Genomic DNA, 15,195 nt, shown 5'->3' with positions numbered 1-15,195 from the left:
TTCGATCTCGAATTTTCATATCACGAATCAATTAAAGTAATATACATTATGTATGGGATATGGGTGGCACCCAGCAAAATTTATACAAAATTGTGGTTATTTCCTCAAAACTAACCTCAAACATTTGATTCTTTACATTTTTTTAAAATTTATTTAAGTTAAACTGAATTAATGTGACAATGTAAAGTGAACTAAATTTCATTTATGTTTAATGTTTAATGTATTTTCAAATTGAATTTAAATTCTTGAAGAAATTCTTTTTACTTTCAAAGGAAGACTTGTTTTTTTTAAAAATTTTTTAATAAAAACCAAAAATAGGCAAATTGACAAAAAATATTTGGTACTGGTGCAAAAAAAAAACGGAATACACTTTTTTGGGGGGGAAACTCAATCAATAGAGAAAATGGTTATTTTTTCCCAAATCAGGAAAATTGTTTAAAAAGTTCAGTCATTTTATAAAAAGAATCAAATCGTTGAAAGTGAATTATAAAAAAATATTTAAAAACTAATTATTTATAATATAACTATGTAAAGAAAATTCTTACCTGGATGAAACTAGTAAAATCTAAGTTGTTAGTAATTTATTGGGAATTAAAAAAATTGAAATCTTTGTTTAAAAACATATGATATGGATCTAGATTCATTTAGATTCATCCATATGTAATGTTCAATTATTTATTTATTAATTTTCGAAATAAATGTGGGCCATCTTATTAGAAGCTTTATACGTTGTTTAAAAAAAAAAATTTCTTTGAAACTCTTGACTTAACATAGACTCGGTTTCATTTTTTTTGGAAATAGCAGGCTCGCCAATGTGGTAGAGTCTGATTAAGATGGCTGTGTGTGAAGTAAAACGAAGAAGTTCTCTAGTTAATGTCGTCAAAATTCTCAGTGTAATTCTTGGAAGTTTGTTTTGAAGAGTCTATAGAGTTTTGTCTCAGTCTGGTACAAGCTGTAATCCAAACTGGGCAGGCTTATATTGAATGTTTTTCAGTTGGAATGGTCTAAATTTAAGGAAAATCTCGATTTATTTATTTTTTGAAGACCACAGGGGTGAATTGAAGACTTCGGTTTCTGTTCATTAAGACCGTTCGCGGACAAGATTGAGTTACGCTAGTCCTGCAAGGGGTGGCCCTGTATTGTTCTAACTCGGTGGCTTTTGATTTAGCCGTCGATAAAAGACCAAAACGGAATAAATGATAGTACCTACTAGTAATCTAAGATGCGCGCCACTAGAAGCAGCTTTGGGGACAAACCTACAGGGTGTATAGTGGAGCCACGTTCACCAAGATTTGCAGCCAGGTAGTATATGTATCTTAATGTTGCCTCTCTGAATTTGGACCAAAGAAAGAAATGATGGCTCGCACCCCAGATCCCCTCAATTTTTTGAAGGCCTTCATGATAGATTGTTCAAAATTAATAAACAAGAAGTACCGTTTTGTGGGATAGCGACAGATCTCGCCAAGGGTATCTGAAAGGAAGACGAAGTCAACAGATCCTTTTTGTTACAGAGCATTATCTGTAAATATTGGACCCAGAACTTGATAAACACTAAAGATTTGTATTGTTCACTGTTTTTGTGGTAACTGATTCATTAATACAGAAGGAAGAATGATTTGATGAAGAGGTAGAGTTGATTCCATATATCATTGTAACGGACTACGATGACACTGTCGAAGAATGATTTGGAAGCCTGAGTAGTAACTTCAGTGCTGGAGAAGTTTCTTGGATTTCTCCGCTTCTTAATAGTGAGGGCAATATGTTACCTTAATTTAAAAAAAAAAAAAATGGAAAACAAAGTTTTCGCTTCTGTGTACCCAGAAAACCCACTGTATCTTTAGAAAAATCACTTTTTCGAACCCAAAAAGCCTTCACAAAACTAGTATTACAGTTTGTCAACTTCGTCACGACCTCTAACTTCCTCTTGTCAGGTGTAAGAGAAAGTAACCAGTTACCTTGGAACAATTAACTTCATTCTATTTAAAAAGAAAAAACTCCACTGAAGCCAACCAACTCTAGTTTAGACATTGTTTACTATTTTACCATTGATGTAATAGTCTATTTCTCCACTACAATCTATCAGCGTCTCTCTGCCTAGATATTTTTATGCAACACTGTCAGAGAGGAGGGCATGCTCGCTTTCCTATTGTGAAAGGAATTTCGCAATGTGAATTACTCACTTTCTTTTTGCACTGTACATAAGTAAAAGCGATTTATTAACGACAAGTTAAGGTAAATAAACGAAAAAGAAAACGGAAAAAAAAATTATTTTTCTTCTTTTTCAATGAAAAAAGATCCGCTACAACAACGTAAATTTATTTTCAAACTCTCGTCGACTGACATTTTGTCTGCACAGTCAGTAGGTTCTACTTTACACGCACGTACAAACGTTTTAAGCAATTCATGTATAATGCATTGCAGAATAAATCGTATAAATAATATTTTACTTTCTCTATTTGTAAAAGGAAGTATTACATTTTCTCGAATCGAATTTTCACAAGAGATGCTATTTTGAAGTCCTTCGAAACCGGAAAAGTGTTTTCAAAACCAAGAAATAATCTCGGCAAGTTTTGGTTATATTTAAGTATGAAACAGTGGGCTAATCTATAATTTAGGCATAAAATTCTCTTCACTATACTGCTTTACTTAAACGGATATTTTATTTTGACCAGTTTGTCTCGAAAATAAGAAATGTCTACATATAAATTTGGAATACAGTATGCACAAAGTTCTGTAACATTTAATTGGGAATTTTTCCCAAAAATCCGATTAATGGCAGTTTTGGAAAGAAATGGAGGACTCAATATGATTTATTGTAACGTTCCTAACTAGAGACTTTATCAATCAATCAATAAACCTTTATTTATAATTAAATGTAAAATACAAAAAATAAACAAAAAATTATTAGGAAATGCATGGCGTATAGCCGTCTGCAGGAGTTGGTACATCAATTATGAAAATCAAAAATAATAAAAAAACGGTGATAAACAAAGAAGAGAGAGAGAGTGAGAAAGTGTGGCAATAAGATGTAAATGAAACAGAATACGAAATTATCTATTAAAGTCATATGAGAAAATAAGGATGAATAAAACTAATAAATAATTACAAATTAACTATACAGTAATAAAACATTAAAAACTAAATAATTCCTTCTCTATTTGGGCAGGTTACAGAAGTGATGACAAAAATAATAATAACATATTAATCATAATAATAAAAATAATAAATTTAAAAAAATTAGAAAAAAATAATAATAAGCATCATGTTATAATTTGGAAAATGCGTATCAACTATGAATAAAGGAGCTGTCTACATTCAGAGCTTGAATCCTAGATCTCCAGGCCACTTTAGTGAAATTTAGAAGTGGGTGGAATTCCAATGAGGATAGCAGCCGAACAATTTGGTAGCTAGGAACAATAGAGGCTCCCATATACCGAAGGCGAAGCTCACCCAGTGATGGACATTCGGCTAAGAAATGGAAGAGGTCTTCGCGGACCCCGGATGTACATAATGCACAAAAGCTCTTGTCCTCCTCACAATCCAACCATGGCACGCTATTCAGCTTCAACAACTCTCCCCTTAGCTTAAATAGCCACCTTAAGTCCCCTAATTTCAGATTAGTGGCAATATCTTTGCCGAAATAAGCCCCAAAGTGTGCCTTCACATCAGTTAGTGTTCTATACAGCAGAAAACGCTTTGTACTTCCGGCCCTTCTGATAGACTCCTCTCGACAAACATTCCGGATTTTAGCAACTAAATCTAACAGCTGTGTTTGCCAACGGTCCTGGTGTTCCAGCGAAACATCAAACTCAGCAGAGTACCTCCGCGCAAGGGCCGTCCAGCGACCGAAGAATGCTACACCTCTCCCAATCACCTCAAGAGCCACAATTCGAGGCAAACGGAATGCCGGTAGATTTATTACTTTAAGGCAGTACTTAACATGAAGTAGTAGGGTAAATAAAAATAAAGGGTCTAAAGCTGTTTCAATGTGTAGAATATAGTTAGGCGTAGATGGAGGCAGGGCAAAAAGCTTTTTAATAAAGTACCGCTGAAATTGTTCCAGGGCGTCGAATTGCTCATAACCCCAAACCTGGCAACCGTAACAGACAACGGCCCGTGAAGCAGCCTCAAAGACTTGGTACTTAGCATTAAGTGGGACCTCCTCTTGTGAAATAAAGCTCGACCAAACTTTATTGATGCCTGCTTTAGCAGAGGAAATCTTATAATTAAAGTGAGGTGCGAATGAGAGGCGCGAGGTTAACGTCACGCCTAGATACTTATATTGATTGACATTCTCTAAACGTTGACCCTTGTAGAACCACCGCTCATTGGCAGCCGGCCGACCCCCTTTCTTAAAAACCAATACCTTTGATTTGTTAAAATTAAGAGTAAGGTTCCAGCGATCGCAATATCCCTCAAGAAGGATTATGTTCCTTTGAAGGAGAGTAGGACTGTCGGCCAGAAGCACAACATCGTCTGCATACAAGAGAATGTTAACTTTAGTTGAACCAGCACGCACCCCACCTTCCAAAAGCATAGGGAGGTCATTAAGGAAAATACAAAACAGGATAGGGCTGAGAAGGCACCCCTGTCTAACCCCACTTGCTACCCGGAAGAACTCTGATATTCCGCTTCTGCCTCGGACTGCCGACATCGCAACAGCGTACAAAGACTTCAGGATATGTATAAATTTGGTAGAAACCCCTATATTAAATAACTTATATATTAACGAGGCGTGATCCACGCAGTCAAATGCTGACTTGAGATCTATAAAGAAACTATAAAGTTTCTGCCTAGGCTTCAAAAAGGTCAGCTGCACAAGATTGGTCAAAATGAATAAGTTGTCAAGAGTTGAGTAGCCACGCCTGAACCCTGCCTGGTTTTCACACAAAATGTTATTATCTCTTACAAATAATTCTAAGCGGTTCAACAGAAGACCTGAAAAAAGTTTAGAGATTGTATCCAAGCAGGAAATGCCTCTGTAGTTGCTAACCTCATTAATGTCACCTTTTTTTAAAAGAGGAAAAATAATGGACTTACTAAATGATTCTGGAGTTATGCCCGAATTATATATATGATTAAATAATGAAAGGAGTCTATCAAGGAATGTGGAAGGAGCATTTTTGTAAAATTCAAATGTTATCCGATCATGACCAGGCGCCTTGTTGTTACTGCAATTGTTTATAACAGACAGAAGTTCATCCATCGTGAAAAACGAATCCAGCGAAGGGCACACAATACTGGGCTCGGCATACAAGGTAATTGGCACAGGAGACATTGGGTTTAGCAAATTGCGAAAATGGGTCACCCAGGCATTCATGCTAATTTCGTTACCGCATACAAACCCTCTACGTTTAAACTGGTTAATTAAGTGCCAGAACTGTTTTGTGTCTTTAACTTCTTGAAATTCCGAATTTATTGAGACAAAGAAATTTGTTTTTTTATCCTTACACAGCAATTTATACCTACTCTTCGCTTCATGATATGCGGTAATTGCGAAGTGAGAACCAGTTTTCCGAAATAAGTTAAGGAGCCTAAATGATCTTTGCCTCGCCCGTAAACAAGAATAGTCAAACCAAGGCTTTCTTTGAAACTGTCTTATATAATGTGAAGAATGACCTGCATTGCAAGAGAGAGAGGGAGTCTTGATTAAATTTGTGAGAATATCCACACCCTCCTGTGGGTCCTTAGGGAGAGGAGGAACACTAGCAAGTAATGTCGACAATGTCTGTTTATACTCCGCTGCGCTATCCTCTCGCCATACCAACTGAGGCAACAAAGGAAGGACAGCTACATCTGCTACGCCGTCAGACTCGCCAAAAACTACCGAAAAATAGAGCGGAAGGTGATCTGAGAAAGTCTGTGTAAGTACCTTAAATACACCAATTAAAGAAATACAATTTAGAGAGACACAACACAAATCAATCACCGAACACCCAGGCCCACCGATAAAAGTAAAATCACCAGCCCAGTCATCCGCGAATCTCCCATTCAAGACAATTAACCCTGAATCGGCGCAAAAGTCTAAAAATTTAGAACCGTTGGCATTTAACAACTTGTCCTGAGACTGTCTCTCGGAAGAGCATAACGCAGAGTCCAACACCAAACCAATGGGGAGTAACTGTGCAGTGCCAATCCTCACATTGACATCACCCACTATAATAATGTTATCACATTTCAGGCCTTGTACGAAACTTGTTAAGCTGTTGAAGTCAGCCAACCAAGAGCTAGGGTTCAAGTAAACTGGTATTACTAAGAGAGAGAAATTATTCCTATTAAGTGAAACAATAATTCTACCATTAATACTGATAAAATCTGCAAATTCTTTTCTAATAGTAGATTTGATACCAAATAACATACCGCCACTAGGGCGCCCGAACTTAGATGATTTTATAGCTGGGACCCAGACCAATTTATAATTAACAAAATAATTTGAAAAAAAATTAATTTTTTCTTCTAAGACAAAAGTTTCAAATAGAAAAAAAATATCATACTCTGATATAAAATTAAGGAAAAAATTATCAGAAATTTTACTTCTCAAACCTGCCACATTATAAGATAAAAACTTAAATTCAAAAGAACGATGTATCGACATATGTTTCCTGCAGACAGGCCTGCCTCAGAAGCGATCAACTGAGCACGATGTGGAGGCGGGCAACCGTTGAGCTGTCGAATGCTGCTTCAGGAAGTAGTCCTTAGGTAGAGTGTTAGACGATATAGCGGAAACAAATTCTTTCAGGTCCACAGCAGTTAGTTCTCGTAGTTTCAGCAAACCGTCATCATTTCCATGACATAATCCTTTCGTATTACACCAGGTAAACTTAACACCCTCCACTAGCAAGCTGTCTAGTCTTAGTGATGTCTTTAACCGACTATTTAATCTGACTAATTCTTTACGTATTAGGATTAATTTAGTTCTCTTCTTTCTTGTAACTTCGGCCACATCCTGATGGATTATAAATCCAGTATTTTTCAGTGTTCGAATTGCGCCCAATACCAGTATCTTGTCACGAAAATGAGTAAACGATACCATCAATGGAGAATTAGAAGTGTCTCTCGAGCCCAGAGGAAAAGCGTGAATATTATCTGCCATGATTTCAACTTTAAGTATATCTTTGCAAAATTCTGAAATTATATCCGAGTACGTTTTAGTTCCTCCACTGGACGAGTGTTTCAAAACTCCCCTGAATATCAGATTATTACGACGTGATTTGTTATCAAGGTCTTCCATCAATTTTTCGCTTTTCACATTAGCTTCTTTTAATTGTTGTATTTCACATCTCAATAGCTTATTTTCCTCCTTCATCGAATTGTAAGCCTCTCTTAATGCATGTATATCTTGTTTGGTCGCTAGAGAGGCCAATTTACTATCTAATAAGTCAGATAGTACAGCTTTCATTTGGTTTAAAACCACTTCATTTGAAGTACCTTCTTTATCCATTTCCTCTACGTCCAACTTTTTGCTAACACGCTGAAGTTCAGGAGAGCTTCTAGCTCGTTTTCGTGTGACCAAACTAGAATTCGATACTTTAGGGCTAGAAACTTCTTCCAATTTCTTCGGAGGCATACAAAAACAGTAAAATCGTTGACAAGTAAATTTCTTCCAGACAACAGATAATTAGAGGAGGAAAAAAAACAAAAAACAAAAAATACGAGGAGTGAATAAGATAAAAATTAAATTAGTTGTTTAAATCTTAACAATCAGATTTTTTCATTCAGAATTCTTTTCATTCTATAGAAAGAATAGACTTTGCTTATAAACAAAGTTTAAATAGGTCTTCTATGACTCTTCTATTATTAAAGGCAGTTTATTTTGCAGATAAATAAATAAATATATAAATAAAGTTTTGTATCGCTGAGCCTCCACTCTAGCGTATGAAACCCAAACTACTGATTTTATCTTAAAAGTAAAGAGTTAATTATTTAAATTCATCCACTTACGTTAAGAAAATCCACCAAATAACTATTCACAACAGTTAACGAGACTTTAAAAAATGATATTAGACGGACTCAGGGAAAATATGACAGACTTTTAATAAAATTGATCTGTTACTTAGCATACAAGATTACAAAAGTACGCTACAGTTGTACTGAAAAAATTAACCAAAGTTATAGGGTAAAGTCGGGTGAGATGGCCAATCAGGAACGATGGCCAACAGCCGAAATTTAACCGTAATGTCGTCCGACGGCGCTGCGTGACCTCTCCAGTGATGAACCTTCATTTTAGAAAGAATAAAAAAATGTTTCCCTTAGCATTTTTTCTGAAATTTTTACCTTATCTTATGTTTGTGAGCGTATGAGGTTTCCAAAAATAATAATAAAGTAAGCCTAGCCCTTACCAAAAATTTGCAGGCACCCTCCAAATAAAATGGTGGCCATCTCACCCTACTTTACCCTATATATAATTTTTTTTTTTTCTAATTCTTTATATTATTAGCTTATAAATAAGAAACTCATCCACGGGAACTGTACCTCTCCCTTTCTATATTCTGGACCAAATATTCTGAAACAATAAAGATCTGTCTTAGACAATCAGAAACGAGACCCATCACCGGCGCACCCCCTAGAGGAGAATGATCTTTTTTAAGGGATGAGATGACTGCAACTACGTTACATTATAGTCTTCATTAGATTCACAAAGTTCATAAGAATCAATCGAATGAACTTGAAGAAAATTACAAGTCCATAAACGTGAATGATTCCAAACGATTCTAATTAGTTCAACATAGTTTTCTGGAAAAATGGTTGCAAAGATTTGGTCAATAAATGTACTTTAATTTTTCACCGAAGATTCATCAAATTACATAATTTAACCAGCGGACGTTATTGTGTGAGTAGGATTTCTGTTTAAATTATAACTGTTTTATTAAAAATGATATAACTTTTTGATGATATAATTCAATAAAAATTAAAAAAAAAAAAGAAAAGTTATTTTAACCGTGACATTTCCCATATCTACCTTAATAAGTACATCAATCAATGAAACAACATACCTAAAATAAATTTAGAAGTGTTGAGTATTTCTAAGATACTTATCAGTGGTTAGTGTTATCAGTTCGGTTAAGATAACACAACTAATATTGGGCTATTATTAAGATAAATTTATTACAAAACCTTGGAATTTGTAGCAATTATGATTGTTTAATTTAAATTAAATTACGAACTTGTTCGTTTTCAACTGTTTAAAATACAACCTGAATCCTGGAAAAAAATAGCTCTTTTAAGCTCGAGATACACAGCGGAGTGAATGAGGATAGTCAGGCCAAAAGACAGCCTAAAATGTTTTGTAGAGTTCTACTGTGCACTAAGGAGAAGGTCGTTCACACCAGATTTCACCATTTTTAGGATGATAAGAGCACAAGTTCTCTAACATAATAATAATGGGAATGGGATTAGCTAAGCGTTCAGCATACTGGAGATCCCGGATTCGAATCCAGTTGTTGGCACTTAGATATTCTCTTCCAAAGAGATTCCTATATTTCATTGTCCGGAGGCCGGCCCGAGTGCTCTTAACAAAAAAAACCTCTTTGAATACATTTGACACACCGTAAATTAGGATAGATTCTGTATTTTGGAAGGGAAACCTAACCCCCTCCCAAATTATAGAAGTATCCAGAGATCCTCAAAGAAGGTATTTAGTACGAAAATTTAATAAGATCGCGGGTTTGTCTTTGTTTTTATAAACTTTTTTATTTTTGCATCTTCTGTTAAACTGGCGTTAATTGTAAGCGTAACTCTTCACTGGAGAAGCACCAGCTGTACTCTGCTGCGCAAGGATAATGAGCACTCTCTAATGAGCGCATAACGTACCTTGCTTGTTTGGAATATTCTAAATTAAAGAAGTCATGACATTTAAAAGTTAGATTATTGTTTGTAATTTTTTTTTAAACTTTCTATCACTATTTCTTAACTCCATAACCTTGGATTGTTTACTAGATGAGATGATTAAATGCAGAATTTAGATAATTGATTACTAATTACATCTAATCAGTTACTACTAACTAGTTACAAATAAATGAACTATAATATCAAGGAGCCCACTGCTTTCATGTACAAGTGGTATTCAGTTGGGCTTTATACTTCACTACGACAGTGAAGAAGTCAATAATGCTCGCACAGAAATTCTCTAAATTCTTTTCTCAATGCTACTTTTAACTGTAATTAGGTTTATTGTAATAAAAACACACTTTCGACCGAAGCGTATCGACTTCAGGAACCCTGCTTCAAATCCACAACAATGACAGATCTCTCTACAAAGACTAATCGATATATAAGAAGGCTGAATGAAATCGAAAAAAAAAGAGATTGATTAGCAACTTCCGATAATGCCATTTTCTCATCATCTCAGAATTGAATGCAAAGTATCATTGGCTTGGAAACATCCGTTAGCCAGAGGTAGACGTTTTAAAGGTTAAACGATAACATACAAAAAAATAGTATTAACTATTTAGATTTTAACTTTGCAGAAAATATGAATACAACTATTTCCATTTTTCAACTGTCTGAGAGAATTTAGTCAGACAAATTAGCATGAGTGTTTCATGTTGAGATGTCGTTTTAACCAAAATGAAATTACTTAAAAAGTTACAGACATTTATAATGATTCGATTTTATCTAAGAAAATACTGAGCTAACCTTCAATAAGAAGATTATCACTTATACGATATGTTATATTGTGATAATATGTTCTATATCAATGTGATAAAGTTCGGCGATAAGGATAATTCAATTACTGGTAATTATTATATGAAATCATTGGCGTACGTATTCTCAAGTTCTTATTTTTTTCGTGGCTGTTTTGTTGGCGTAAGTTATTATTGACTAAGTGGTTTGTTACCGATAAAAATCGGCTACATTAGATTTTTAGGGAAATTCTATAATAATTTATTAAATATTTAATTAGCAAATGTACGCCAATTAATTCGAAAAGAATAGTCTAAAGCACAAGGTTTTAATATGTTAGTAGAAAACACATGTATATTTCAACTGTCCAAAATTCTACTATAGACCATATGAAATTATATAAAAAAAAAAAAACAATAGAAAATCTGGAAATAACAACGAGAGACCAAGATCAACCGAGGAGTAGTAGTTTTGAAGCGAGCTTCGAGTGCACATCCGCATTGCCGGAAATACTGTTTCAATCTTCAGGTGAAGAAATAGGAGGCACGTGGAAGCAATTCTGGACTTTTACCTAGTCAAGCGGTGAGGGATTGTCTCCGAAGAATAAGTAGAAGAACGGGAAGGCACTTCCTGCAGTGGGCCCGAAGAGAGAAGCCATCTATAGTCATTCACATCTGGTGTATATATATTTTAGAATTAACATTATTAGACATAGAATTTTCGAACATTATTATTATTTTTGTATGTGCTGTTTTTTCTTTCAGAGGGTTATTTGGTGAGAGAGTGATTTCACCCAGATACTGTTTGGACTATTTATATATTTTTTTGATTATTCAATTACTTTTTATTGTTATAGAAAAGAGTACATTTGCTATTTAATACCTGCATTATTCATAATTCACATATATATTTTGGTATAATATATACTCGTACATATTTTGGTTTATTTAATTTTCCCTTTTTTTTTGTCTATTGTTTTACCCGTAGGTTCGCTGTTACTACGGTAACAAAATAAACAGCGTGACGCTCAACATATTTCATATTATTATATTTATTTATTTCATTTTAGTTCCTTTTTTGATCCACCCCGTCTCCACTGTAGCTGGCCGCGGACAGGGGCCTGTAAATAGGTAACAGGTTTTAGCGGAGATCCCGAGTTCAAATCTGGCTGCTAGCCCTTAGATTTTCTCTTTCTCGGAGCTTCTTGCAGCTGTGAGAAATGTGTGCTTCTCGACAGATACCATTATGCCTTCCCCCCCCCCAAATCATCTTGAAGTTTCTGCGATTTTCTGTTTTTGAGACATGCAGACTGACAGACAAACTGTTGGGAATACCATGGACAGACAAACAGACAAATTAATTAATGTCAATTTGTAAAATCTACTTTTTTATACTCGAACCAGACCTCAAAACCTGCACAATTGTGATACATCCGCTTAGCCTAATAAAAGGATACCATGTATTTCTACTACAAACTTTAGAATAGTGATTTTTATTTGTGATTTTTGATCTCAGGATGACTCTTTTGGTTCCCAAAACTCCTTTCTTTTGGACTTCTCTAACAAATCCCCTTTTTTTCTTAGACGTTGGGGATATCGTAGGACAAAAAATTGGGGATGCTTTTGAATGAGAGAGAGAGCCAGCTTTTCAAGAAGGTTGCTGCCTAACTTCTTAAATATACAACTACATGGAATTAATTTAATTTAAATCACGTGTATAGGAAGCCAAAACTCTACTTATCACGCATTGTATAAAAAACTAAATATTGACTTAGAACAGAATAATTATTTTTCGGATAAATTTTATTAAAGTTATTCTCAAATTAAGAGGACAGTTGCTGAATCTGAATTTTAATGTTGCCAGAGATGAAACTGTACATTTGTGTTCCATGTGTAACCAGTCGGTTATTGAAGATACCTTTCATTATGTAAGTGTCTGTCCTGTACTATCTGAATTCAAAGTAAGATGGTTAGGAAAGAAAGCGCTATCTGAATCAGAGTGTATAGAATATTTAAATGGACGCGACTGGGATAAACTATATAATTATCATATTAGAGCATGGAAGCTTTCTCATACAAGAATATAACCCTTAAAAGCTATTTATTAGAATATATGAACATAGAATATAACTGAAATTATGCGATAAGTTCTGGTTGCTATAGTAAATTGTAAATTTTTAAATAGAATTCGAATTGGTCAAGCAGATGGACTGCTGTCTATGCTTTGTGTAAATATGTTTTGCTGGCTATAATATTATGTCTATATTAATTCAAAATAAAACACTTAATTGTTATTATTATTATTATTATTAATTTAAATCAAGCATTTCAGCGAAAGAATTCTAGAACATTTCTTTATCAAAAGTGCGGAGATCCGCTAGTGTGGTTAACCGCACTTTCACGATATGTAAACATGTATACTAAAAATAGTTCTTAATTTCTACTTTTTATAGTTTATAAATGCTAAAAATTATGAATTATTAATTTATTATAGCTTGTTTGCACAGTTTAAATTACAATGCTGGTAGATCAATAATATCATAAAACCTATAATCTGGCGCATCAGATATAAAAATAAGGGCTCGAACATGCGATTGGGATGCACTGGACTACAGGGCGGGTCCTATAACCCGAACAATCTAGCCTTTGTTATTCAGCAGGAGCAACCTTATTTTTTTTTGCTAGGTCAGGATTACCTGACCGGTTGTTTTCACGTATTATCTGCTCTGGACTTGGAGCGAAAAGGTTCTCATGTGAAGAGGGTTCACCTTTGTGGGATAATGTAATATATACCTATATACGTATATATTTCAAGCAATTTCTTAAATACGGCCGAGTTATAATTTTATCTGTACTCCAGCTATTATTCTTGTTATTAACAGATACTTTATAGAGCTGGCCTTATCATTTCTATAATCATTTGTTTCTATGAATAACTTTGTTTCATGTGTAAATATTGTAGGCGATGTTTCAGGAATGATTCACTAGGCAATTGTCCTTGGGGTAGAATTTGTAATGTTAAAAGTATTTCGCTGGATGTTTTGTACAAATAGTATTACATTATTTCTCGTTATACTTTTTTTTTTCTTAACTCTTACTTCCTTATAAGAACATGTTTAAGTCTTTTTAATGAGAAAAAAACATTTTTAGACGCAGTTTATGTGCGTCAGTCTCTTAAAAATAATAAATAGCACAAAGTCCCCTACTTTGTATATCATTTCCTTACTATTGTCGCTTCCGGTACTAAGTTTCCGTCTTAAATCCGTGATGTAAGATTTTACCTTTTAGCTTTCCTTAGTTTTTGAAAATTTCCTTTTAAAAAAATAGCTTCAACGACTTAGCACCTGTACCGTTTCCATTTCTTTGAAACTGTTCGCGTAAAATTCCATTGTAAGCGATAAGTGAAATTCGTGCGAATTGTCACCTGATTTTTGTTATAAATGCAGCTTAAGGGTCTACAGGTTCCTGAGTTCGTAAAAAAAAAAAAAAAACACGGTCTAATTATTTGTTTTTTAAGAAGATAATCTTCGTGATTAATCCTAATACTCACCATCCCCATCACTGACCGAGCCAGGATACTTGTAGACCTCCCCGTTAGAAAAGAAGTACTATCGATAGTGTGAATGAAGGGGAGGATAATAGAATGCAAACTACCGCAATGCACTATTTTCATACTGCAATGCTATTAATCAAACAGTTAGCACTTAAAACACTTATCTCTCATCGCCTATCTCCCATATTTCACCTTGGACTTATTCCTATATAAGGAAACTATTATTATCGAAAATAGTGATCATATAATAAATGACTATGCAGATCTTTAGAAACGAATTATCGGTTAGTCATTAAATAAAATCGAAGCACAACTATTAATTGCCATTTATTAATATTATTGTTCACTTTTTTCTTTTTTTGTTTAAAGGCGCGTCAAGATTTGAAGTTGTTGGAGCCCGGAGATTCTTTCAGTTCACTGCTGGCCTCCGGACAGTGTTTTCTCGTTACAGACAACACTGTCCATCACCGGACAGTGAGCTGGAAGAGAAAATCTAATGGCCAGCAGCTGGATTTGATCCCTGGATCACCGCGTTGCTATTCTAGAATGCGCTAACCCCTTTTCTACTTCACTGCTAATTAAATAAGTATCTACTCATTGTCAATTTCATTATTATTTAACTTATAAATAAATAATGACCTTTCTATTCTTTTACTTCCAGTAAAAAGGAAAACTGCGCAATTTTAAAATGTATTTTTCACAGGGAATGCAAGTTTCACAAAATCTTATCCAAATGCTATCATAGGAATTTATAGAAAACAAAAAATAAATAAATAAACGAATACCAAGTACGAGCGATCTGCAACATTCCGTTTTTGAGAATTTCAGTTAACACATCGTGTGAGGGAATTAGGGAGAGAACCGAAGACGAAAACACTGGACACACTGGATAACAAATGCCAGCTAAAAATGAATTATGCATTATGACTTAGTGAAATTGATGATAGTAACGTAGCGAGATGGACAAAAGGTTTAGTTATGGCTTTGTGCAAGAGATCTGCTGGAATCTCCCTCCCCTTT

The 15,195-nt window shown here is 34.5% G+C and overlaps 1 protein-coding gene across 3 annotated transcripts in view; it reads right to left on the bottom strand.

Annotated features, from left to right (window-relative positions):
- LOC141446634 (calmodulin) overlaps positions 1–15,195 on the bottom strand; it is a 139,164-nt gene that overhangs the window by 24,267 nt on the left and 99,702 nt on the right. The window contains exon 1 of one of the 3 annotated variants that reach the window (XM_074113249.1): positions 546–673. The exons of 1 other annotated variant lie outside the window; for it this stretch is intronic. The gene's annotated coding sequence lies outside the window, so the exon portion shown is untranslated. Of the gene's footprint in view, positions 1–545; positions 674–15,195 lie in introns of those variants that run through there. One more of the 3 variants, XM_074113257.1, reaches the window with a different exon arrangement.

The sequence above is a fragment of the Rhodnius prolixus genome, unplaced genomic scaffold (genome assembly GCF_049639745.1).
Source record: "Rhodnius prolixus isolate KJV_2025 unplaced genomic scaffold, Rpr scaffold_1, whole genome shotgun sequence".
Classification (NCBI taxonomy): Eukaryota; Metazoa; Arthropoda; class Insecta; order Hemiptera; family Reduviidae; genus Rhodnius; species Rhodnius prolixus.
This window is presented reverse-complemented; position numbering and strand designations above follow the sequence as displayed.